This window comes from Lemur catta, chromosome 4, assembly GCF_020740605.2.
Source record: "Lemur catta isolate mLemCat1 chromosome 4, mLemCat1.pri, whole genome shotgun sequence".
Lineage (NCBI taxonomy): Eukaryota > Metazoa > Chordata > Mammalia > Primates > Lemuridae > Lemur > Lemur catta.
The window spans coordinates 66,481,191-66,509,175 of NC_059131.1; the positions used below are offsets into that span (position 1 = coordinate 66,481,191).

Below are 27,985 nucleotides of genomic sequence, written 5' to 3' on the forward strand. Positions count from 1 at the left end.
TCACCCCAGGGTGCAGGCTGACGTACAGCTACCATCCTGAACATTGCCAGTTACCATGCAGGGAAAGAGAGCCCCAGGGGGGTCTTACCCTGGCTGTTAAGTATTCCAGCCAGGAAGGGACACACTTTACTTCTGCTCAGGAAGCGGACCTGGCAAGGTGGAACCTCTGTCTCCTACCCCTAACCCCAAAAGCAAGATGGCCAGGAAGTGCAATTCCCCCAAGGACCACAAGGTGAAGCCCTGGAGCCAGCTGGAGACCCAAGTCCTTCCCCTCCACCCCTTCCCCAACCCTTGCCCTTCTAGGACTTGGCTGCAGCCATCCTTTCTGGGCTGCTAAACTCCGAGGGTTCAGTCTCTCGGCACCCCTATGGGCCACACACCTGTTGAGGAAGGTGCTCCTTCATTGCATGCAGGTAAAATAAAAGCCTCCTGTTATTTCTGGCAGCACAGAGCACCTGGGCTTTACAGCATTTTGGAAACTGCTCTTTCTTACTGTTTATACTTATTTGGGATTTGATCATTGTCTTCTCTCCCACTAGAATGTAAGTTCCACAAGGGCAGGCCCCATGTTCATTTTTACTCATTTTTATACCCTTAGTGCCTAGCAGAGCAGGCACAGAGTACCATTCACTTGATATCCACTGAATCAGTGAACGTGGCCTGAGGCTGTGGTTCTACCAGGCCGGGTGGCCTTGCCTACTGGTTGGGGATGCTACCCAGAGGCTACCTGAGCAGCAGGTGGGAGAGACTTCATCCTAGGGAAAGAAGTAAACAGCTTGGAGCTGGGCTTGGCAGCAGAGGCCCAGCTTTCCAGGCTGGGCAGGGTGCAGGGCTATTTGGAAATTGACAGTGAGCTCTGCCCACAGCACGGCCCCCAGGGACTCTTGTCCAAGTCCCATGGATGGGATGTCTTCCAGTGGCCACTGAAGGAGATCTTCAGCAAAAGCTTTGGGATGTGTTGGTTTACACGACCTAATGGACTGAGAAGCCAGGGTGGTATGAAGCCTTCGCCTCATTTCAGCATAGAACCCTTGCTACTTCAGGGCCTCCAGGGTGCCAGGAGACACAGCCCTGCCTCACACCCCTGGCAGAGATGGCCACATCTAGCAGCCCCTGGTGGCAATACAGAGAGAATAGCATCCCGGGGCTGCGTCAGATACCCTGGGGAAGAGGCTGGTGCCTGCTGGAATGGTGGTGCCCGGCATTGCCACACAGCGGCCAGCCTGACTTGTTGGTGATTGAGCTGCAGACATAGTTGAAGGGCAATTTGTAGGGAATATGAAGTAATGCAGTGGCCCATAGGGTAAGAGACAATAAAATATGGGTAACTGTCACTACTCTGAATTTACACACTGGTCGGTGTGCCTGGGGAAACTTAGGTTAATAATGAAAAAGAAAAAAAAAATCTAAACACAGGAGAAAGACTGGCAGGAAGTATATCACCTTGCTGTTAATGGCTATTTCCTGGTGGAATTATATGTGATCATTACTCATTGTCTCTGTGCTTTTTAAAAAAAAACAGGCCTGAAAAAAATTAAACAAAAGAAAGGAAACTTCTCTTCCCCCTCAAATATACTAGCAAACAAGAAGTAATTAGAGCGCAATTCAAGTTAGTGTAGGTTTTGGTTGGTTGTGTGGACGAGGCAGGGCTGGTGGGAATCAGTGGTACTAAGGAGGAAGCAGGAATCCCAAAATACGAAGGACTAGACTAGAGAATAAAATTCTGAGAGGTGAGAGCAGCATACCCAGTCCTGTTACGTGAGGTAGCTGGGCAGTGGGTGTGGTAGGGTCTGGTACCAGGACACCCAGCAGCAGAAGCCAGAATCCAAGTGAGGTCACAGAGGAAGCCAGAGTCATTTGAGTCACTCTGGGGTGGAAGCTGATAGGTGTGAGGATGGGCAAGGCAGGGGGGTGAAGGCTCACAGCCAGGTGATGGCTCAGAGTGAGCTTATATGAACCCCGATTCTCAGGACTCTGGATCCAAGGTCTTATCAACCCTAAAAGCCAGACATGGAAGTTGCCAGTGATTTTGGAGCTTCCCACAGGAGAGGACCCATGGAGGGGTGGTGCTGGGGTGTGAGAAGCTATGTGAAGGAGAACAGAAGATGGGCGTGAGGGAGAGAGGGTGATGTAGGGATTAACTTCTCAGAGCAGAGGTCTGGGTGAAGGCTGAGCCTCTCTTGCAGCCTGGGAACTTGAGAAACTGGTCACGGGCAGCTGGGATGAGGTCTGCTGATTCCCTGAGAAACTACTGACCTCTCCTTTGTGTCACACTTTGAAGTGTGACTGAAACGGTGGTGGCCATGTGGTCAGGAGTACGTTCTCAGCTCTGATCAGCAACACCAAGGAGAGGTTCAAATCATTCCTTAGAGGTTGATTTCATATCTTGGCTCCTGCAAATAGTGCTGCAATGAACAGGGGAGTGCAGATAGCTCTTTGAGGTACTGATTTCCATTTCTTTTGGGTATATATTGCAAAGAGGGCTTGCTGGATCATTTTGTAGTTTTATTTTTATTTTATTATTTTTATTTTTATTTATTTATTTATTTTTTGAGACAGAGTCTCGCTTTGTTGCCCGGGCTAGAGTGAGTGCCGTGGCGTCAGCCTAGCTCACAGCAACCTCAAACTCCTGGGCTTAAGTGATCCTACTGCCTCAGCCTCCCGAGTAGCTGGGACTACAGGCATGCACCACCATGCCCGGCTAATTTTTTCTATACAGATTTTTAGCTGTCCAAATCATTTCTTTCTATTTTTAGTAGAGATGGGGTCTCACTCTTGCTCAGGCTGGTCTCGAACTCCTGACCTCCAGCGATCCACCCGTCTCGGCCTCCCAGAGTGCTAGGATTACAGGCGTGAGCCACTGCACCCGGCCTATTTTTAATTTTTTTGAGAAATCCCTATACTGTTTTATGTAATGGCTGTACTAATTTACATTCCCATTAAGATTTTACTATGTATACATTTGTCAACATATCATGTTGTATGCCTTAAATATATACAATTTTTATTTTTAAAAAGTCAGTCCTCACAATCTGATCTATTTTTATTTGGCCATAATGGTGCTTTCAGAAGCTTCTGTCCAGGACACAAACCAGGGCATACCTGTCATTTCTCTACAACCAGTCAGGCTTCCAGAGTCAGTAGTCTGCCCAGGCACAAGAATGGGTCCTTAGAGTCAGCTGATGCATGCACTGTCTCTGTAACATCTATTTTAAAGGGTATTCAGGGAGTGCATCCGAAATGATGAGTAGAAACTTGTAAGGGCTCCTTCCAAGCATCCAGATTTCCTTTCTTTGTTTCTTCCTTGCAGACTAACTTCATCCATTTATCCATCCATCCATTTATCCAAAGAGGCACAAAGAAACTTTTGGAGATGATGGACATGTTTCATTACTTTGACTGTTGTGATGGTTTCATGGGTGTATACCTGTGTCAAAACTGATAAAGTTGCACACTTTAAATGTGTACCTGGGAGTGTACTTTAATTATATCTCAATAAAGTTGGAAACAAAGGAAGGTAATTAGCAGTAGGTCAAAACTGATAACAGCCCAAATATCCATCAGTAGGACAATGGATAAATTGTAGAATATCCATACAATGGCATACTGAAGAAACAAACTCTTTATATATATAACAATATGAATGAGTCTCACACACATTGATGCTGATCAAAAGATGTGAGACACACGAGAATCCATTCTGTATGGTTCCATTTACATGCATTTCAAAAACAAAGAAAAGGAAACTATAGTGTTTAAAAGTATGTGCTCAGGGGTAAAACTATAAAGAAAAACAAGAATGGGATTATCTTTAAGGCCAGGGTATTATGGCCTGAGGGAGGAAGGGAGAGGTACTTTCTGGAAGGGGAGGAAGAGGGGCTTCTGGAACCAGCAGGATTCTTGACCTGGGTGGTGGTTATGCAGATGTTTGCTTGATACATTTTGTTTTGTGAACATTTTTGACTGTGTTTTAGATTTTGTAATTAAAAATGGAGCAATGTATATACATATATTATACTATGTTTGTATGGAAAGATATAAAAAAGAAAGCTTTAATGGTAGTTTCCTCTGAGGAGAGAGGCTATGGGACAGTGGGGACTTATATTCTTTTTCCTTATGCTTTTCACAAATGAATAACAATTTAAAAAATAAAAAATTTCCTTAACTGTTCATAAATAAAACCCACCAATTTTCATCATAAATGCACGAATGATAAAGCAAAGATGGCACTCTCTGGCCGTGGGTGCTGAAGGGTGTCTTGTGTGTGTGTGAGTGTGTGTGTGTGTGTGTGTGTGTGAGTGTGTGTGTGTGTGTGATTGTGTGTGTAGTGGGAGCAGAAATATAAGGACTTAAGTCACCATTGCTGGCTTTGAAGATGGACAGGGCTATGAGCCAGGAGATGCCAGCAGACTTTAGGGTCGAGAATGACCCTCAGGTGACAGCCAGCAAGGAAAAGGGGACCTCAGTCCTACAGCCATATAGGACTTAGCTCTGCCAACCACGTGGATGAGCCTGGAAATGGATTCTTCCCAGATCCTCCAGACGAGAACCCGGCTGGCCTAACCCTTGGTTTTGGCCGTGTGAAAACCAGCACAGGGAGCAGTTGAGCCCACCCAGACTTCCTGCAGACAGCTGCCAGATAATACATGGGTGTTGTTTTAAGCCACTAGGTTTGTGGTAATTATTATGACAACAATAGAAAATGAGTATAGCCATGGGCTGACAAGTGGAACGGAATTCTTTCTCAGCCTATTGCATAAGGAAGTTTTTGGAGACAATGTTCTTCAAATGTTAGGGGCTTCTGGGAGCAAAGTGGAGAGAGATTCATAAAAGATATGGAGAGGCTGCATTATCAACTCAACTGGCTTCAGCTGGATATGGGGAGTGGCAGGAAAGGTTGGCATGTTGGCCTCATCAGATAATTGAAGTCACGTCTGAACCCTGATCTCATCTTGAGAGGTACAGTCACAGCTTGTCAACCACAGGCCTGGCAGTTAAAATGGTTGGGTTAACAGAGAGGACAAAAGTTCTATGTGAACATGTATGTATGTGTGTGTGTGTTAGCCACATTCCCAGGGGCCTCTGAAAATACAGAGGACACAGTGCAGGGACAGAAATGTTGATCTTTGGCAGAGTAAATCTAATCTCCCCCCAACTTCTTTCTTTTGTGGAAGGAGTCCTGGGATTATGAAATCTGCCTCAATCAGCATTAGGTGCAGGAAACAGGAAAGCCCCAGGTATTTCAACAGGAATGGATTCAAAACAGGACATTAGGTGCTTACAGATTGTAAGTAGGATTTAAGGAGCTGCTTCTGGAGTGGGCCGCAAGGAATACTCTTAGAGTAACTAAGAATTTACCTACAGTAGTTGCCTCTGGTGGTGCCCCTGAAGCTCAGAGGTCAAGAACACCTGAAGCTGTCAACTAGGGGTTGGAAGGGCAGATTTAAGAAGCTTCTGCTCTCAAATCCCCACATTTCCATGACCTTGCTTGCCAGCAAAGACAGGCAGAAGGGGGCAGACAGTTGGCTTTGGGGTCTCCCAAGTGCAATGAATTCTGGGAAGTGCCTTTAACTTTCCAACCTCTTCAACTAGAAGGAAGGTAAAATGAGAGAATCACCCCATAGTAGCCACCTGAAAGCCTTTTTCTTTGTATTGCTTTCCTCTCCCTTGTGCATAATTTGGGTGGAAAGCTGCTTCTGAGAGTTCTTTTTTGTTAACTTAGTATAATTTAAGTTTATATTTTAAAGTTTGCAGCGAATCTCATATTTACATAACAGCTTACATCCAGTAGTTTTTTGGGTAACACAAACATCACTATGGCCAAATGTTAATTCATTTCCCCTTTGTGTTATAACAAATAAATATTTCTAATATACAGTGTTCCTGCACAGGTATAAAAATTTTATTCTTAAAAGAAAACACTATTTAATAAATAATACCATAGTCCCAAAAGATACGTTCTTTTAAAATTTTATTTTAATTTTTATTGATTTTTTTAACTGACACATAATTGTACATATTTATGGAGTACATGGTGAGGTTTCAATACATATAATGTATAGTGGTCAGATCAGGGTAATTAGCATATCCATCATCTCAAACATATATCATTTCTTTGTGTTGGGACCATTTAATGTCCTCACTTCTAGTTATTTGAAACTATATATTATCGTTAACTATAGTCACCCCACAGTGCTATAGAATACTAGAATTTATTCCTCCTATCTGGCTATAATTTTGCATCCTTTAACAAATCTCTCCCTCTCCCTCCCTTTCTCCTACCCTTCCCTCCCTCTAGTATCCTCTGTTCTACTTTTTACTTCTATGAGATTAACTTTTTTAGCTCCTGAATGCGAGTGAGAACATATAGGATTTAACTTTCTGTGCCTGGCTTATTTCACTTAATATCCTCCAGGCTCATCTATGTTGCTGGAATGACAAGATTTCATTCTCACCTCCCCCCTGCAAAAAGGATATGAAGTGTGTGGGGACAAAGCTTGAGTCCAGCTCATTTTTTATGTCCCGAATCATCATTCTTTCCCATTTGAAAAATTAAGATTCTTATTGTAGTTGTAAATTTTAATTAATTTTAACATGGCAAATGTGTTAACAAATTATTATTGATATAGGCATTTCAATTTGCTCAAGATTGTCAATTGTAAGTATGATGAAGCAGAATTTCCAGTTAATAAATGGATCCACAGGTAATTCCATGTCTCCTAAATGAAGCTTGTGACAATTAAACCAGTAAACTGTAGCAATGAGAAAACTATTGACAAAGGATGTCCAGGGAATGTTCATCTCAATGTAGGCTGCAATCTGTACTTTAAGTATTAATAAAAGGATGCTTGGCTGGTCTGAAGGTAGTGAGCTATCTTACTTGATTGTTCACAGTTACAGATTGAACTTGTTCTACTACTTTGTCCCCTTCTCACTACTGCACTTGACTAGTCAAAAATAAAATAAAAAAGGATGCTTACTTGAAGTAGTACAAATGGTAACCAGGTGCTAAGAAAACAAAGTGAGCTTGGGCAAGAGTAATTTTTTTAGAGCTCACAGTATAACTAGGATGGGATAAAAAGTGAAAATACAGCATAGGCTCATTCATATAGAAAGTTCTTTGAATAGCCTGTACCAAGGCAATAATTTCTGAGCAAGAGGTTATAAAAGCCATAAATGAAATCATCACTGTGAAAAATGACAGCCAGTTACTCTGAATGCTAACGTAGAAAGGACATTGATAAGAATAAAAGTTCTATGTTTTCAGGCTTTGGTAGATAGCTGGGTCTCCCAAAACATAAGCAAGGATTGAAATCCAAATTAAAATTACTGTAAAGAAATAAAAATAATTTTGACACTTAAGTGGAAGCTTGGCAGTTTTAGAGAAATTTAGGTACTAATTTATACAAGCTATCAGGAAAACTGGATAATGCAAAAAGCTGTAAATAAAGGAAATAATTTGAGTAAAAAGGCGTTTAGTAAACTTAATGCCTAAAAGTACAAAATTCCTGAAATAGGAGATAATGGAAATGTTTACCAAAAGCCAAGGATTGATGGATGCTGGTGAAATGCAAAATATTCCATCAAATTTTGATAGGTGTTTTTTCTTCTCATTCTTAGGGTGAGGCTATTTAATATTAAGTCATTAAATATGAAAAGTCCAATTTTGAATTAAAAGTTTAGTTTATTATATCTCAAACAAAAAGCATACAATTAATCAAAGTATATGGCTAAACTATCAACACAGTTTTGCCATCTTGACAGTAGCTTGTTTATGCCAGCAGTGAAGAAGCCTGGAGAGCCAGTGGTGATGAAATCATGAGAGGCGTTTTCCACAGCTTGTTGAGAAGTGCATATTTTTTCTTGCAAGAAGTGGTCCAAAGCCTGGAGGAAGTGGTAGTCAGTTGGTGCAAGGGCTGGTGAGTACGGTGGATGAGAGAGAGTTTCCAAGTCCAGCCTCTGTAGTTTGAGCAGCCTTGTTTTTTGTAACATGTGATCTTGTAAGAGTCTCTATTGACCAATCTTGGCTGCTTAATCACAAGCATCCTCATCATTTCATCCAATTGGTTGCACTAGGCATCCGCTGTAATGGATTGACCAGGTTTCATGAAACTGTAGTGGATAATACCAGCACTGGACCACCAAACAGACACCATTAACTTTTTTTGATGAATATTTGGGTTTGGACTGTGTTTTGGCACTCCATCTTTATCCAGCCATTGTGCTGAATGCTTGTGATTGTCAAAAAGAATCCATTTTTCATCACATGGAACAGTATGATGTAAAAATGGTTCACCTTTATGTCATGAAAGCAAAGAAAGGCAAGCTTGGAGATGATTTCTCTTCTGACACTTGTTTAATTCATGTGGAACCCATCTATTCAGCTTCTTTACCTTGCCCATTTGTTTCAAATGACCCAATATTGTTGGAATAGTAACATCAAACCTTGCTGCTAATTCCTGTGTAGGTTGAGATGAATTCGCTTCCACTACAGCTTTCAGCTCATCATTATCCACCTTAGTCTCAGGTCACCCACATAGCTCATTTTCAAGATGAAAATCACCAGAACAGAACTCAGTCTATCGATGTACTGTGTGTTCATTAGCCACATGCTTCCCAAACACTTCGTTGATATTTCGAGCTGTCTGTACTGCATTGGTTCCACGACAGAATTCATATTAAAACATAACACGAATTTTTGACTTATCCATGGTTTCACAAAAATTGCTCTAAAAAAATTTTAAAATAATCACAATCCAAAATGTGCATTTGAAAGAATGAGGATGTATCTTCACAATTTGTTAAAAAAACAAATAAGAAGTGTCAAAGTGAAACGTCAGAGATATCAACTGTCAAACTTAATACTTAAGGAAATTGGACATTTCGTACTTGATAACCTAATACTATTTTTCCCAAGTACAATCAAGAAGACCAGAGGGCTAACATCTGGGGGCTGGTTTGTTTGATGTAACTGGTACTGAAAAGAGCAGTTCTCTGAAGAAAGAGTGGTCACGTGCTAGTTACGTTTCAGAAGGTCTGGTGAAATATTAATACACACTGTAAAACCCTCCTTTCCTTCATTTTCCATCATCTACTTTCTCTAGTGGGCCCATCCTGGCTGAGGCTCTTCCTGTTTTATTTCAGTTTTACTCTCTTTAATGATTTCACTTTTAGTTCCTGGCATTTCATTTTGTTATATCAAAATGTCATGTGAATAATCTCAGAGTCATTTGCAGAAGTTGGTGAGAAAGGGGGAGAGGGATTTCCTCCCGGCCAGACACTCCTCCTCAGTGCCTGGTCCGTGTAGTCGCCTCCGGAATGTGGGGATGGCCCTGCCACCACCGTGGAGGCCACAGTCCAGGCTCTGCTGGGCTCACGCTCAGCTCCCCTGGCTGGAGAGTTCTTTTTTTTTTTTTTTTTTTTTTTTTTTTTTTTTGAGACAGAGTCTCACTTTGTTGCCCGGGCTAGAGTGAGTGCCGTGGCGTCAGCCTAGCTCACAGCAACCTCAGACTCCTGGGCTTAAGCGATCCTACTGCCTCAGCCTCCCGAGTAGCTGGGACTACAGGCATGAGCCACCATGCCCGGCTAATTTTTTTGTATATATATTTTTAGTTGGCCAGATAATTTCTTTCTATTTTTAGTAGAGACGGGGTCTCACTCTTGCTCAGGCTGGTCTCGAACTCCTGACCTCGAGCGATCCACCCGCCTCGGCCTCCCAGAGCTAGGATTACAGGCGTGAGCCACCGCGCCCGGCCGAGAGTTCTGCCTAAAACTTTATTGAGAGAGATAAAAGATGACTTGGAAAAGCAGAACGTCATACTATGCTCATGGCTGGATGAGCGACTACAGCGTTGGTGGCATAGTGGTGAGCATAGCTGCCTTCCGAATAGCATTTTGAAAAGAATAAATTTCCATCCCACCTCATACCTTCCTAAAATAAGTTCCAGAAATTTAAAGTGTCACTTTTAAAAATAGGTATAACTGCAAAAATTAGAAAAAAAATAATTTTCTTGGGAAAAGGGAGAAATGGCAACTTTATAAACTGAGAAAAGATGTCATAAGGAAAGATAGGTATTTGACTACAGAAAATGAAACATTTCTATACATAAGAAGAACCTGATGAAAATTCAAAGGTCAATCAAGAAGTGATGAAATATTTGGAGCAAATGTATTAAACCATTAACATATTTATTACATGAAGAATTCTTACAAATTGAAAGATACAGTAGAGTCCAAGAGAATACGGGCAAGAGACAAAAAAGGCAATTTCCGGCCAGGCACGGAGGCTCACGCCTGTAATCCTAGCACTCTGGGAGGCCGAGGCGGGTGGATCACTCAAGGTCAGGAGTTTGAGACCAGCCTGAGCAACAGTGAGACCCCGTCTCTACTAAAAATAGAAAGAAATTATCTGGCCAACTAAAATATATGTAGAAAAAATTAGCCGGACGTGGTGGCGCATGCCTGTAGTCCCAGCTACTCGGGAGGCTGAGGCAGAAGGATTGCTTAAGCCCAGGAGTTTGAGGTTGCTGTGAGCTAGGCTGACGCCACGGCACTCACTCTAGCCAGGGCAACAAAGCGACACTCTGTTTAAAAAAAAAAAAAAAAAAGGCAATTTCCCCCAAATAAATGTAACTGTAAACAAACATATGGGAAAATATTAATTTGTAGTCATAGAAATGGAAATTAAGCTGGGTGAGGTGGCTCACACCTATAATCCTAGTACTCTGGGAGGCTGAGGCAGGAGGATCACTTGAGCTCAGGAGTTCGAGACCAGCCTGAGTAAGAGTGAGACCCCATCTCTACTAAAAATAAAAAAATTAGCTGGGCACAGTGGTGTGCACCTGTAGTCCCAGCTACTCGGAAGGCTGAGGCAGCAGGATCACTTGAGACTGCATTGAGCTACATTGATGCCACTGCACTCTAGCCAGGGCACAGAGCAAGACTCTGTCTCAAAAAAAAAAAAAAGGAAATTAAAAATAGGTGCTATTTTCACGCATTAAATTTGCATATTAAAGAATGGGATAATAGTCAATGCTGATGACAGTGTAGGAAACTTACACTCTCATACAATGTTGATGGTGGTGTAAACTGACACAATCTTTTAGGAAAGTATTTGATACTGTTCACTAGGAGCTATAAAATTGCAACTTAGGAATGTTTGGATAATGTTTTAATTGAGATATTATTTACATATAGCGAAATGCATAAATCCTAAGTGTCCAGTTCGATGAGCTTTGATAGATGCATACACCCATGCAATTCACACCCTACTCAAGTTATAGCACATTTTCATCCCGTGGATCCTGTTGCACCCTTTTTACAGTCCTACCAAGGGTACGCAAGAGTTCCAATTTCTTTACACCTTTGTCAGCACTTCCTTCCTTCCTTCTTTCCTTCCTTTTTTGATTGTAGCCCTCCCAATGGTGGCTCAAAACCACTCATTGTGGTTTTGATGTGCATTTCTCTGATGATTAGTGACTTTGAACTTCCTTTTATATGTTTTTTGGCCATTTGTCTACCATCTTTGGAGAAATCTCCATTCAAATCCATTGTACATTTTAAAATCAGGTTATTTGGCTTTTTCGTTGTTGAGTTATAGGAGTTTTTTATAATATATTTGGATGTTAACCCTTTATTAAATATATGATTTGAAAATATTTTGTCCCATTTTGTAGATTGCCTTTTCACTCTGTGGATTGTGTCCTTTGATGCACAGAAGTTTTTAAGTTTAATGAAGATTCATGTGTTTAGTTTTGCTTTTGTTGCCTACGCTTTTGGTGTTATACCCAAGGAATCACTGCCAAATCCAATGTCATAAATCTTTTCCTCTATGCTTTCTTCTAGGAGTTTTATAGTTTTGGGTCTCATAGTTAGGTCTTTTAATCCATTTTGAGTTAATTATCATATGTTGTGTAAGATACAAGTCTGCTTTCATTCTTTTCCATGATATCCAGTTTTCCCAACACCATTTGTTGAAGAGCTTAAATTGTCTCTTATAAATACTTACTTACATATGGTCTTGCAGAAGAGGCTTAGCAGGAAAACAAGATTTTTCAAAAGTGGTCCAATTTTTGGAAATCTATATGATTGGAAGGGTTATGATGATTTTTGTTTTAAGTGAAGCTTGTTAGCATGCAAAATTATAGATTTAAAAGTAATTACAGAAAGCAACTTCTAAGGCAGTTTAATCAGCTTTACTCACATAAAAATAGAGTTAGAAGCCTGATTCCAGCCATTGATTAATTTTGATCAGTGAACTTTGGTGTTGGATGATCTGACCCATTGTTGAGAATGGAGGTCTACAACATTGAGACACATCTCAATTTTGATTCACTTTTTTAGTGAATTTCTTAGGATTTTCTACATATAGAAACATGTATCTGCAAATAGAGATAGTTGTACCTCTTCCTTTCCAGTCTGAATGACTTTTATTTCATTTCATTGCCTAATTTTCCTGCCTAGAATCTTCAGTACAATATTGAATATAAGTCATGAGGGCACCAGCCTGAGCAAGAGCGAGACCCCATCTCTACTAAAAATAGAAAGAAATTATATGGACAGCTAAAAATATATATATAGAGAAAAAACTAGTTGGGCATGGTGGCACATGCCTGTAGTCCCAGCTACTCGGGAGGCTGAGACAGGAGGATTGCTCGAGCCCAGGAGTTTGAGGTTGCTGTGAGCTAGGCTGATGCCACGGCACTCTAGCCCAGGCAACAGAGTGAGACTCTGTCTCAAGAAAAAAGTCATGAGGGCAGACATCCTTGTTTTGTTCCTTATCTTTGGAGAAAAGCCGTAAGTCTTTCACCTTTAAGTATAAAGTCAGTTCTGGGTTTTTCACAGATGTCCTTTATCAGATTGAGGAAGTTCTCTTCTATTCCTAGTTTCTTGAAAGTTTATCAAGAAGGAATGTTATATTTTGTCAAATAATACTTCTGCAGCTATTGAGAGGATCATATGTTTTTTATTTTTTATCCTATTGATATGGTAAATTTTATTAACTGATTTTTGGTTGTCAATTCACCTTGCATTCCTGGATAAAACTTATTTGGTCACAATGTATTAATCCTTTTTATATGTTGCTGGATTCAGCTTGCTATAATTGTTTGGAGGATTTTTGCGTCCATATTCATAAGAAATATTGCTCTGTAGTTTTCTTTTGATGTCTTTATGTGGTTTTGGCAGCAGGGCATCCTATTCTATTTTTTGGAAGAGTTTGTGAAGAATAAGGACTAATTCTTCTTTAAATGTTTGGAAGAATTCACCAGTGAAGACATTTGGCCTGGGATTTTCTTTGTGGGTAGTTTTTTTGATGACTAATTCAATCTTTTTACTTATTAGAGGTCTAGTCAGAATTTCTATTCTTCTTTAGTCAGTTTAAGTAGTTTGTATCTTTTTAGAAAAGTGCCCATTTCATTCTAAGTAGTCTAATTTATTAGCATACAGTTGTTCATAGTGTAATTCTTCCTCTCTCTGTAAGGTCAGTTGTAATGTCCCCCTTTCCTTTTTGATTCTAGTAATTTGAGTTCTCTCTTTTTTTTCTTGGTCAATCTAGCTAAAGATTAGTCTTTTCAAAGAGCCAACTTTTGGTTTCTTTTCTTTTTCTCAAATATTGTTTTCTATTTTCTGTTTTATTAATTTCCACTCTAATCTTTTTTATTTCCTTTCTTCTGCTTGACTTAGGTTTAATTTGCTCTTTTTTTCCCTAGTGTCTTAAGGTGGAAGTTTAGGTTTCCAAGAGGAAGAGTTAAGATATTTCTCTTTTTTAATATAGGTATTTATAGCTATAAATTACTTCTAAGCACTGCTTTAGCTATATCTCATGCATTTTGTTACATTATGGCTTCATTTTCATTCATCTCAAGGTATCTTCTAATTTCCATTATGTTTTTTTCTTTGATCTATTGGTTATTTAGGAAAGTGTTGTTTAATTTCCACATATTTGTGAGTTTCCCAAATTTGTTTGTTTCTATTACTGATTTCTAGCTTTATTCCATTGTGGTCAGAGAATATACTTTGTATTATTTATATCCTTTTAAATTTATTGAGGTTTGGTTTTTTGCTCTAGCTATATGGTCTATCTTGGAGAAGATTTCCCCACTGCTATCTGGCTTCTACTGTTTTTGATGAAAAGTCAGCTGTTAATAATATTGGGAGTTCCCTTCTAAGTTATGAGTTGTTTTTCTTTTGCTGCTTTCAAGAATTTCTCCTTTTCTTTGGCTTTCAACATGTTCACTATGTTGTGTCTATTTGCAGGATCTCTTTGCATTTATTCTGTTTGAAGTTTATGGAGCTTTTTGAGTATGTAGATTGTTTTTTCAATAAGTTTGAGAAGTTTTCAGTCATTATTTCTTAAAATTTTGTTTTTGCTCCATTCTTTGTCTTCTCTTTTTCTGTACTTCTGTTATATATATGTTGGCTTATGGTGTCCTGCAGTTCTCTGAGACTCTGTTCATTTTACTTCATTCTGTTCTCTCTCTGCTCTTTGGAATTGCATAATCTGTATTGATCCATCTTCAAGTTTGCTAATTCTTTCTTCTGCTTGTTCAAATCTACTGTTGAGCCCCTCTAGTGAATTTTTCATTTCAGTTGTTGTACTTTTCAACTCTAGACTTTCCATTTGGTTCTTTTAAAAAATAATTCTATCTGTGTATTAATATTTCTGTTTGATGAGACATTATCATTATACCTTTATTTCTTCAATCATGATTTTTTTTTCATTTTTTGAACATATTTATAATGACTACTTTGAAGTCTTTGTTAGATCTGATATCTGGTTGCTTTCACAGGCAATTTCTGTTTTCTGTTTGTTTTTTCCTGTGTATGGTGATTCTTTCCTAATTTGTTTTCTATCTCATAAGTTTTGTTGGAAACTGGGTATTTTAGATAATATATTGTAGCAAATCTGGCTACTGGTCATCCCCACCCCATCCTTCAGGCGTGTTGTTGTTATTTGCTTGTTTACTTGTCCAGTGACTGGCTGAGTTATTTACACAAAGCCCCTCCACTCCGCACAGTGTGAAGCTTCTGTTGTTGCACCTCAAAGCGTGTTGCCTTGAGTGTGTCCACAGTTACCCTGAAATGGCCGTGATTTTGGCAAGGCTCTCTTTAAGTTGCTCTTTCTCTGACCACACCCAGCTGTTAAACTCCACTAATTCTTGGCTGATTGCTCTGTTGCTTATAGGGGCATAAGTTGCTTTATAGTGGAATCCAATCAAATTCGGCTCCTTTATAAGGTGTCAGTGCTTGTGATTTGTTCTCACTGAGCAGGCTTCTTTACAGCTCTCCAGCAAACTAGCCAGCCTGCAGTTTAACCTATACTTTTAATACATCTATCAATTTTGCAAATGTATTTTACATTTGAGAGCACCCTTAAGCTTGAACTCTCTATACTATGTTGCAAAGAAGTCAGTTCATTTAGGAGGAGATTTGGAGTTCCCTGTCTATAGCCTGCTTCTCCTGCCTGGCAGAAATCTCTGAGCCAAGGCTCTGGTGCTGGCAGTGGGGACAATGGTGCATTTCTCTCTGAGTGACACCCTCAATCTAGGAGCTGAGTGCTCAGTGGATGGGGAGGCAGCAGCTCCTGGTCTCCTCTCTTGCCTGTCTTGTGGGAATTTCCCACTTCATGAGCTGGGTCAAGGGGCAACTGTGGCCCCAGCATTTTCAGGGGTGCCATGCTCAATGTTGAGCCTCAGTTGGAACAATGGAGGCTGGAGGAAAAAGGTAGCACCCACTTCTTGGCTTTACTCACTGAAACTTAGCCTCAGCAACAGGTAGCTGGGGACAAGATGAGGAATGCTGTCCCTCCCAGGAAGATAGCCCTCTGACTGGGAGCTGACAGGGAGAGAGAGCCCTGTCTTCTTGGCTATAATTCTGGAGTGGAATTTACACCTTGCTGAGCTGGGAGAGGGAAGAAGAAGGCAGTCTTAGTTCAAATACCATAGACTCTTGCAATTCTTACTGAGTTTTAGTAGATTTTCTTGAATAAATATTTCTCCATTTGGTCTATATACTTGGGTAAACTTCCAGAGAATTTCAGTGTTGTTTTTAAAATAATTTTCAACAGTTTCTCAAGTCCATAGAGCTGCTCACGTTGTTATGCCAGTAGTAGAACTTTGGATGTTCTCTTTTAACAAGTATAATTGCAGGTAAATGACAGAAGGGAGATCATGTAGTTTCAGTTGGCTGCTTAATGTTTCGTCACTTGTTTAGTGGCCTGATGCCATGGCAGGGTCGGGAAGACAGTGATGTGGGCGTAACTGTGCTTCTAACGTTAAATGTTTCACGCATACTGACTCTGATGTTGGTTTTACAACTGTGGAGGCTGAAGCATAGAGAAATTAAGTGTCATCTTCAGGGTCCCCCAGCCTTAGAAGACTTGGGACTTGAACACAGGCAATCTGGGCTGTGTGCCACCACACAAGGCTGTCTTTCACCAAGCAATGGAGGTTTGGGTTCCCTTGTAACTGGGGTAAATAACCTGGGCACATATCCTTGAGGAACGGCAGGACCAGAATGCTCTGCAGAGGACTGGAAATGGTTAGGGGTAGGAAAACAAAGTAATTGAAGCGTCGATCATTTCCTCTATCCTATGATGCAACGAGCTCGCCCCTGCAACATTCCCAGCACAGATCTGAGGAGTGATGCAATGGAGAGTGGGCAATCACCAGGCTTTCCTTGTGAGTTGAGTAGCCACTTGAAATTCCACTTCCCCCTCCCTTTTCATAACAGGTGGCCTAACCTTGCCGAGCAAACTCAGGTTTTCCATGTTCTGATCAGAAATTGCCAACTGGCTGTTGATTAGGGATAAGAAATTATACAAACTCCTTTTCTTATTGGTAAGAACCTTAGGAAGTTCATTTCCCAGGGAGAAGGGTCATATTTGTTCTTTAGGCTCCACATTGGACTTCCCTAAGGAGGGATTCTTTCTTCCTCAGGATGAGCTGGTGTATCAGCCAGGTTCATTGATGGCAAGAAACAGAAACTGACTTAGGCTAAACTAAGAAAAGGGAAGTGATTGGGCAGCCATGGCTGCCACAGGGTGGAAGGGAAGGCCTAGAACTGGACTGAAACAGACAGGAGCCAGGCAGCTCAGACAATCGTGGAAGCAGGGACAGCTCCATTTCTTGCCCAGGTGCCATCACTGGGATGAGTGGACTTGACTGCTCCTTCTGTCCTTGTGTTTCTGCTTCAAAGCCAAATTTCCAGGCAAGCAAGTCCAACTACACTTAGATGTCATGCCTGCCTTTAGTTGTTGTAATATGGTGAGAGGAGAGTCAGGCAGCAGGAGACTTGGAAGACCCTTTTGATTTAGGAATGGGAGGACAGAGCCTAGATTTGCTCTCCACCAAGGCTGTACGTAGTAGGTACCAGATAATTCCCTGAAGGAAATTAGGGTGATGATAGGCAGGAGGAATAGATGCCATGTGGCCAAACAGTGCCAAATGTCCAGCACAGTTTGTAATGGCAGACAGGTGCTGCCACTGTGGTATTTCCAAGTAGGAAACCATTTCTCTGACAGAAATCAGGAACTGTGGATTTATTTGCAGAAAAATAGTGACCTAAGTAAGATGTGCTTTCCCATTTCTCAGGCTGAGAGCCTGGGAGTTCCCCCGACAGGGTGGCTCTCGCCCTCTCCTGCCACTCACAGGAGCAGGATTGGTCACACTAGGACACCAGAAGGAGAGGTGACTGCAGCAGCCTTGATTTCCTGAGTCTGGGCATCTTATTCTATAATTAGATGCCCACAAGATCCCACCGTGGGGCTCCCTTGTCCTCCTCCAACTCCCTTTTTAGCCGTGTTGTGTGCGTCTCTGATTCTTGCTTCACACCGAGACTCTGGTTCCTCCAGCCCCAGGCAGTGCACTTGGGTCTGCATGTCTTTGTAAGTTCTGCCCATGCCCTGTCCTGGGGGATCGCAGAGTGCAGAGGGGCAGAACCTGAGCACCTGCTCCAGCTCCTCGCCTTGCTTGGGACCTCCAATAAGTCCTGTCAAGCTTGCTCTCCACTCCCACCCTGGAGATGACGTTCCAAAGCTGGGGGGTCCTGGGCCTCGCATACCACGAGCAAGTGCCCTGTGGTCAGGCCCAAGTTTGGGTAGATTGGCTTGAATTCACCGTAGGTACTTCACAAGTGTGCTTAGATGTGGGGCATTTTTTCTTTCCTTTTTTTTTCTTTTTTAACAGTTGTGGATTATTGCTCACATTTGGTATGAGGATATTAATTCTGAAGTTGCTTTCTTTCTTCAGCATGCTTCGGCTGTCTCCAGCTGTGATGACTTCATTACCTGGACTCAAGAAACTGACTCAAAGGCAATGGTACAAGTGCTGACATCTGCTGGAGGAAAATTATCTGTTTCTACAACTACATGCAATCATGAATCACTTAAGGCATCCTGAGAAATGCGTCATTAGGTGATTTCACTACTGTGTGACCATCATAGAGTGTACTTACGTGAACCTAAATGGTATAGCTTACTGCACACCTAGGCTATATGGCATAGCCTATTAGGTTACAAATCTGTATAGCTTGTTCCTGTACTGAATACTGTAGAGATTGTAACACAATGGTAAGTATTTGAGTATCAAAACATCTAAACATAGAAAAAGTACAGGAAAAATATGGTGTTATAATTTTATGGGACCACTGTCATATGTGTGGTCTGTCTTTGCCTGAAACATCATTGTTTAGCATATATCTATATATAAAAAGAGAAAATGGATGACAAGCTTCAAAGCTTCCAATATCTTTCTTGTTTCCCTCACATCAACTGATATTATTATGGATCAACTTTTTACTAAAACAATTAGATACCCATAGAAAATTTTGCTTCATCTCATAAAAGTGTATACCATTTATCTAGAGCTTTCTATGTACTAAGAAGCACTTTGCATGCATTAATCTCTTTTATTCTCACTACAATCCTATGAGATAGACATTGTTATTATTCCTATTTTGCAGGTAAGAAAGGTTAGATCTAGAAAGACTAAACAACTGCCCACGTCCAGAGTTCACCCACTTAACCATTAGTCTTGCCTTACCTTTAACCTTAACAGGGTGTCATTGGCATTTCATTATTTGACTAAAATCACACAAACATTAAAAAGGCATCAGAAATCCTGAAACTGTCTCAAGTATATCCACAATTAAGCAAATAAGTAAATATATGCTAGATAGTGAGAGCCAGGTTTTTCACTGTTGCAAACATATAACAAACATGGAAAGAGGGAAAGGTTAGAGTGCACCTTGTGGTGTTGGGTTGGAATCCGAGGAATGTGTGAATGCATAGTTTTATAAACAGGTGGGTGGATATAGAAATTGATATTGGTATATGTATAATTCCTAGCTTTGTCCTCCGAGAGGGACTACAAATAATGACACCTTAGTAGCTATGAGCCCTCTAGATCTTGGTAACTAAGTGCCATATTTTAATAAAAGGAACCAGGGCTCTTGGAGAAATGTCTGATTCTGGGGCTTGGGCAGAGAAAGTATAAATGAGCTTGGACAATTTTGCAGTGCTAGGAAAATTGCTCAAAAATGACAAGAACATTACCAAAGACCATAGGAACTGCATTGAAGGGGTTCCTGGTGGTTACATTTGAATTTATTTGAGTAACAAAATAAATAATGACAGTAATAGATTATAACTCATAGAATAAAGCAAATATCCATGACTTCACATTGATATAAATAAATAATTGAATAAATGAAAATGAGAAAGAGAGAGCTCTTCTTTGCGGTAGAATTCCAATTAATAAATGTAGTAGGAATGATGGAAATACAAAGTCACCGTTTCTCTAACATCACGGTAATAACTGTGGCAAGCAAGAACCATCTGCAGAAGCTAAAGTTAGAAGGTGAAAGTGTGACAAGAAGAAAAACATTTACATAGTCTCCAAGTGTCTCCTCACAAGATACTTATTAACTAAAAAGGGAAAAACAGTAAGCTTGCAGGTGATGAATCTGGTAGGCACCTCCTTATCCGGGTGATCAAAGTGAATGTTGCCAGGAACAAGATGCATCGGCAGCACATGCCTCGTGCTGTGATGTACTGAGAAGGACACAATGTCCCTTTTGTGGTGTTCTCGCCAAAAATATTTAACCACAATCTAATCATGAAGAAAACACCAGACACACCCAAAATGAGGAACATTCTACAAAATAATTAGCCACTGTTCTTCAAAAATGTCATAGTCAGGAAGGACAGAGACTGAGGGAAATGTCCCAGCTTGGATGAGGAGCTAGACAACTCAATGCAATGTGGGATCCTGGAACAGAAGAAGAACATGTGTGGGACAGTTGACATTTGAATAAGGTCTGGAGATAAGCTCACAGTATTGTATCAGTGTTTATGTCCTGGCTTTGATAATTACAATAATTACACTGGGGTTTTATAAGATGTTATTATGCAGGAAAGCTGGGTGAAGGGTATTTAAGAATTCTTTGTACTACTTTTGCAATGTTTTGAAAGTCTAAAATTATTTCAAAATGAGAAATTAAAAACTAAAGCAAGCTTACAATAAAATATATGTAAGTAAAAATCTTTTTTAAAAGACATTACAAAGTATGTCAGGTGTTTGATTACCAAAAGCTTGGAACCCCCTGGGCCCGAGCTCAAACTCTCTAGTCTTTGGTCTCTTTACCAAATGAAAACTTCTGTCCGACTTCTACCTTTATTACGACACATAAGTGGAAAGAAGGGAAGTATTTGGGCAAATGTTGAGCAATACACACGGTACATTCTCATTAGATGTTTTAGCTGAATTGTAGAACACACAATAGACTGACCAAACCCTCTGTTCCAGTTCTGGAATGTTCTGATGACCGACCGCTTCTGGCATATGTTCTTACATTTCACAGACATCCCCAAAGCTGCACCCAGTGTGGTCCTGAGGATCACAGGATTTAGCGTTTCCTGTTTCCACAGTTCTGGCCCTTGGGTAAGGTGCTTCAGGGGCTGGAGGAAGCAGCTCATGTTTGCTGAGTGCTTGACGCAATGATAATGGTAATGACAGCTAAGCTATCACATGCCAGGCAGTGTTCCAAACCCTTTAATGCTTAAACCAACCCTGGCAGGAAGGGTCTGTCACTGTTCATACTCATACAGAGTGAGTGATGGCCCACTCTCAGCTAGTGGGTGGTGGCGCCGGGCCCCGACCCAGGCAGGTTGCCAGCAGAGCCCATGTTCTGATGACTGAGTGTGCTCGGGGGGTGGCGGGCTGAGCTGTGGGACACTGCGGGTGGGGTTAGTTGGGGATTAGCCCCAAACCCTTTTCAAGTTTGATATGAATCCTTCTCACTGAGCCTCAGAACAGAGCAAGGTTGGTGGTGACAAAGCACTGTCAGGGCGTCTGGGAGGCTGCTCTGGGCCCGGTTCTCAGTTTCCAGGGCTGTGGATGTCACCGGAAGGGCCTAGTGCCTGGGCGTGTTCTCTCCTCCTCCCCCTGTAGCAAATCTTTTCTTGTCAGCCATTTATCTGACCATTTAGCACTTTCTCCTGTAAGTGCCATAGTTTGGGACCCTTGGAGGTTCTGATTCATGCGGGTTTCTGATAGTCTCCCTTCCGGGCAAACTCAACCCTGATTCTCGGGGTGCCTGAAACCCCTCCTGCTGCTGAGCTGGGCCCCGGTACTGCTCAGCCCTGAGGTGGGACAAGCACCCCTTCTGGGCAAGGATAGAATGGAAATGTAAATAGAAACAAACCCAACAATGATAAACTGCCCAGGATTTTCCTCCTGCTCCCTCATGTCCTCTGAGAAGTGTATGTTACCAAAGCAATGGATGGGACCAGGAGTCCTGACCTTGCTGCGACTTTGAGCAAGGCCTGGCCCTCTCTGGGCTTCGGTGAACTCAGCTGTGAACTCAGGGGTCGGAGTTGATTTGTAGGGTCTCTGCTTCCAGTGCCGTCATTTTGTGGCACCAAGAGCTAGTGACAAGAGCAAAAGGAAGCCAGGCCCATTCCTGGAGGACTCGAAGGTGTTTGCTCTTTATTCCCTGGAAGAGCTTGGCCGTGCCCTCAGGGAGGGATTGTCGCTGCTCTGTCCGCACACAATTAGGGCTGAGGTGACTCAGAAAGGAACACACCATGTGTTAAAATAAGAGTTGGCGTTTCTGAGAAGGGAAGTCCAGGAGCCGGCCAGGATGGGATTAGCTGTTGATAAGGGGCCGGGCATTGTTCTAGCTCTCCCCTGAGGCCCACGCCACATCCTAGAAGAGAAGCCAGGTCCCTGGGCCCTAACTGGGCCCCGATGGTCCAGGGCAGAGCGGAGGGAGCCGCCCTGGGAGGCTGTCTGGAGCCATGGCTGGGAGGAGGCAGGGTGGCGCAGTGGTTAGGGGCTGGGGCTGCTAGCTGGGTGCCCTGGCTTATCACCCAACTTCGCTGCTCACTCCAGGGCCAGAGTGGGGTCAAGTGGGGACGGTGCGCAAGGATGCTAAAAGCCAAACAAGCAATCTGACACTGCTGTAGAAGCCCAGCAATCCTGACCAGGCCCTCCGCCCGACCCACCCCCAACCCACAAAGGTCAAGGCTAGAGCTGGGGAATGCAGGCAGGGGTGCCCGGGGGAACTCTCCAATTTAGACTCTTCAATCTGAAAAACAAAGGCTGACAGGAATGTGAGGAAACCACTGTTTACTCTGTTTTCAAAAGTATTCCACTTAACTGTGTCCTAAGATGTTTCTAGGGGGGGAGGCGGGTTGAAGAGGCTCCGCTCAGCTATGGGAACTGGAACCGCAGAAGCGGGTGCTGTGGCAGTGGCGGGGAGGAAGCCCAGGCCAGGGAGGCCATCGCTCCTCTAACTCCCTGGGGGAGCAGCCGCACAGGGGATGTGGGTGCCAGCCCTCTTCAAAGTTGAAAAACAGCAGGAAAAGAAGGGGCTTGGGAATGTCCTTGGAGCAGGAAGGGCCCAGATTTAGGTTCCAAGAAGGTGTGTATGAGGGTCAGTGGATGTTGGAGACTCCCAGGGGTTGATTGGTGGCAAACAACAGAGATCTGTGAATGCTGGCTTAGCTAGAGAGGGATTGAGGACAAGGAGCTCATGGATCCCGAGGCCAGGATTTAGAGCCCAGCCTCCAGGAGGACAAGAATGGGAACAGTCTTCGGGAACAACGTTGAGCTCTGGGTCACTGTCTCAGCCTTCCTCACCACCCTGCCTGGTTGCCCGTCCCTGTGGTTGGTCTGCAAACGTTGGCTCTCAGTTTAAGCATCGCTGCTCATGGCCACAAAATATCTTTCCCCATATGGCAACCCAGGCCCTGAGATGTGTGATCTAGATTTATAGTGCATGCAGCCAGCTAACCAGAAACCCTGTGTGCCGGCCCCAGGTTCCAAGGAGAGAGTATGGGACCCACTCCTTGTCCCTTGGGCTCAGCCAGGTGAGGCAGGTCCACAGGAACAAACCGGAGCCCTCCTCTTCCTCAGCGGCTATGGGTCGGGGGCAGTTCTAATATCCCAAAGAAGTAAACTACAGGAACAAGGGAAACATAAAAGCCGGGAGATCATGCAGAACCAGACGTGGAGAACAGGGCCAAGGAAACCTCCTGAAGATGAGGCTCGAAGGAGCAGAGTCCCGGGGTGAGCTGGAAGGAAAAGTGAATTCGATTTGGGACAAAACATGTATCTACACCCATGAGCTGTGCAATTCATTCACAAACAGTGAAGAGTGGTTTGGACTTTTATAAATTAAGATTTCCCTTGAAGAGAATCTGTAATCTGATTGCCATGGATATAGCAAAAAGTCTGATATCTCTAGGAGGCCATTTTGCTCAAGATAACCTTGAGGAGAGAATTAGAGAGGCTTAGGAATGACACATTTTTCATGGCCTGGGGACAGAAGAAAGGTCACCCCCTTTTTCTCCATGACAGGTGCTCAGCTATTTGGAGATTGCCAATGGAAGTTGATGAGGCAGAACTTGCTCAATTTCCTGGGCCTTGGGCTCTGGGAACTGGCATCTAAGAGCCCCTTGGTGCAGAGGAGTGGTGTAGCTACCTCTGTTCCTGTTGGTGAAGCCACTGCACCTCTTAGATGGGCAGCTCTGTTCTATCTCTATTGCCTGTTCAGGCAGTGAAGATGAAGGCGTCCACTAAAGAGCCACAACCATCTTGGTTTTCTGGAACTTTCCCAGTTTTTGCACTAAATGTCCTGCATCCCAGGAAAGCCCTCAGTCCTGAGCAAACTGGAGTGTTGGCCACGCTGCACGGTGGCTTACAGAGGTGGTGCCTATGTGAGGACAGGCATCCAGGCGAGGATCAGACGAGCCCAGCTGGCTGCTCCCAGCACCGGCCCGAGCCCCACACCCAGGGCCCTCCAGTGGCGTCTCTTACTGGGGACCTCCAAGCCCTACATGGTTCCCAGCACTGGGCTCTGCCCTGTCTTGGGGAATGTTGACTTTTCTCACACCCACACATGCACATGCACAAGCAAAAAGAAAAAAAATGCAGGCATTGTTCAAACTTATAGCAGGTTATATTCTAGGAAAAGGTGGTGTAAGTCAAAAAGATAAAAATTGGATCGATTTTCCCACAGAAACAATACCCTGATGAGAAATCCTGAGCAAGGGAAAGCATTCTATAAAAAGTTCTATCCTGGCCATGAAAAATTTCCCTAAACCTCTCTAAATGTCTCTTTCAGTAATACTGAGCAAAACGGCCTCTTAGAGAAATCAGATCCCAAATGTAATTAACTATAAGTTAAATACCTCTACTCTTGGCAATGTAAGATCTCTCTCAAAGTGCATAGACATCAAAGGAAAAGAGCAAATCAATACTTAAGTCATATGCAGTGTTATTTTATTTGCTGAAAAGATTCCCTATGTGAGGGGCTACTCAAGTCACAGGGGTGGTTCTCAACCTTGGCTGGTCATTGGAACCCTGGGGAGCTATAAAACCTGCTGGTGCCTAGTCCCAGCCCTAGAGAAGCCAATGGACTTGAGTATTGAGCACAGGGAGTTTTCAACGCTCCACATGTGATTCCGATGTGCTGCCGGGCCACGCACTGCGGGGGGATGGGGCAGGGAAGAGGAAGGGCCTATAAGGCCTGGAGCAGCACCCAGGGGAGCCCATGGGCTTCACCACACGTGGGCTGAGAGCCAGCCAGATTTGCTGGGGGTGGAAGGAGGGGAAGCTGCCTGAGGTCTGGGGTCAAGGCCTAGGGTCTTAAGTGCAAGAACATTGAAACACATGCTATTGAAAAATGAGCCCTTAGTGGTCATCAAAATCAATCCTCTCATTTTGCAGATGGGAAACAGATCTAGAGGGGTGAAGGGATATGCCCAAGTCCCCCAGCATTTAGGAGGAAAATTAAAACAGGTATTTTGATTCCTCATCTGTACAGTAAGTCCTTTCTTAACATCATCGACAGGTTCTTGGAAACTGTGACTTTAAGTGAAATGACGTACAGCAGGTCCTTGAATAATGTTGTTTTGTTCATCATCATTTCATTATAATGATTAGAAAAAAATTTGTTTTATTACATGTCATTTTGCTTAAAGTTAGACTTTCTAAGGACCTATTGACAATGTTAAGTGGGGACTTAGTTGTCCTCTTTTCACATTTTGGTGGTTTTATATAATACTACACCCACAAATCCTTTGATACTCCTCCCTTTAAAAAACTTAATTTCCCTCCTCTTAGGTTTGGGTGGACTTAGTGAGTCACCTCTAATGATGAGAATACGGGAGAAGTAATGGTATGTGACTTCAGAGGCTAGTTCGTAAATGGTATTGTAGCTTGTAGCTTCTGCCTTGCTTTGTCTCTTGCATCATGCAGTCTGGGGAAAGCCAGTGACACTCGTGAGGAGACTCAAGCAGCCTTATGGAGAAGCCCACATGGTGAAGGTCTGAGGCCTCCCACCAACAGCCTTGTGAGGCGCCATCTTGGAGGCAGATGTTTTCATGCCTGCCGAGCACTGGAGTCCTGGCTCACATTTGACTGAACCTCACGAGAATCCCTGAGCCAGAACCACCTAAGTCACTCTTTAATTCCTGACTCACAGCAGCAGAGAAAAAAAAAGTTTATTGGTTTAAGCAGCTAAGTTTGGGGGTAATTTGTTATGCAGCAATTGATAATGAATATATAGACCACCCTAAAATATAGTCTTTCAGAGTCAATGATATCCTATTTGACGACAAAGTGTAGTATAGTGGGAAAAATGAAAAGAATAGAAGGTATAGCAGCATTTTCCTTCTAAAGAAGGGTAAGGCTGGGGTGGTGGGAAAATGTCCCTACTAATCCTTTCTGTTTATGGAGACTGGTGGCGGATGGAGAAAGGAAAGATAGAAAGGTCAAGGTGCCTGGCAGTTCTTTCAACCTAGAGTAGATGGCTTTGTTTTAGCAGAGCTCATGAAGCAGGCCTGATAACTGAATAGGGGTAGAAAAATGGGACTGAGCAACATTTAAGAATCGTGTGTCTGACAGGTAACCCTATTACTTGTGTTGGTGTGTGACAAAACTCAGCTTGGGTCAGCATTGGAGGTGGTGTGTATGGGGGGACCCGAGTAAGGAAAGGCCAGAGGGAGGCTGACGGCTGAGTGGAAGCTGGAGCTCTGAGCCAGACAGACGCCATTTTGCATCTTGGAGGCCTCTACCTGAAGCCTGGGGTGTGAGGGAAGAAACTGGGTTGAGGCGGGAGTTCTCAGGCGGCTGTGATGAACCTGTATCTAATGAAGCACCACGTCTGTTCTTACAAACCCCTGAGAATAATGGCTTCCGCCTCACTTTGTGCCTTCTAAATCCTGTGCAAGAACCTCTCATGGGCGAACTCTAACCCGGAAGCACAAGGAAGGGCATTCTGGGGAGCAGTTTCCATCTGAGTGGTGGTGGTGGTGGTGAGTTGAGACACGGGGACTCAGCTTTGGACTTTCCAGAGGACAAGGCCACGGACGGCAGCTAATAGGTGGGTCACCTGAGAGATGTTCAGTCTTACTTCCTATAAAGACAGTGCAAACCATCCTATTTGCTATTTCCTTTCCAGGTGTCACCTTCAAGAAACTTCTGGAGATAGTCTTCACACAAACCAGAAACTGCGGGTCAGAGAGTAAGTTCTGGAGTTCTATTGTCCAGCATGGAGACTGTAGTTTATAATAATGTATTATATACTTGAAAACTGCCAAGAGAGTAGATCTTAAATGTTCTCACCACAGCAAATGATGAGGTGAGGTGACGGATATGTTAATTAGTTTGATTTAATCATCTAACAATGTATACATCTATCAAAATATGACACTGTGCACTATAAATATACACAATTTTTAATTTGTCTATTAAAAATATAGGACGCCTACACACATGCACACATACAATATATAAAAGTATTTTTTTAAACCCTGCTGGGCAGGAAGCAGACAGTCACCATAGGTGGTGTCATGGGGTTCCCCAGTGGCAGCCTGGCCTCTGCCTCATGGTTCTGAACCCACTCAGTTACTGCTTTGTTTAACACTTTAATCCCTGGTCTACATAGAAAGCTTCCTTTCAGCTCATTGGAGACCCATACCTCACCAGTGGGCAAATACATCAGAGAAACTTTGCCTGCTATATCTATTTTTGGTGATTCTCAGGGCACATTATTACATTGAAGACTCTGAGAACACTCTTTTCAGAACATGTCTATGAACAATCTGTAGCGTTAGATGTGAATGGTTCTGCAATGCCACTGTTTGATTAAATGGGAGAAACAGAGATGCTGGTTTGGGAAATATAAATACAGGGAGAAGAGTCATGAGGGTAGCTAGTGAAGAAAACAACTCAAGAAAAGCTTGTGAACACTTTCCATGTTACAGCATACAAGATAGGAATTGTCATATAATTTCCAAATTCATATATTGCTTAAAGTAAGGCCTAGGACTCTCAGTCCTGTAGACAGCACAGTGTTTTTGAGTACCACCCGCTGCCCAGCATGGAAGAGAAAAATCTGTCTTCCTTAATTTGGACCTCTGCAATTAAGAAGGGATGCTAATTCATTTCATCCTTTCCACACTCTAGGAAGAACGGGC

At 42.7% G+C, this 27,985-nt stretch overlaps 1 pseudogene; it reads right to left on the minus strand.

The window, feature by feature from the left end:
• Positions 1 to 6,606: 6,606 nt before the first annotated feature.
• The window catches only part of LOC123637448, a 28,984-nt pseudogene continuing 7,605 nt past the window's right edge, over positions 6,607 to 27,985 (minus strand).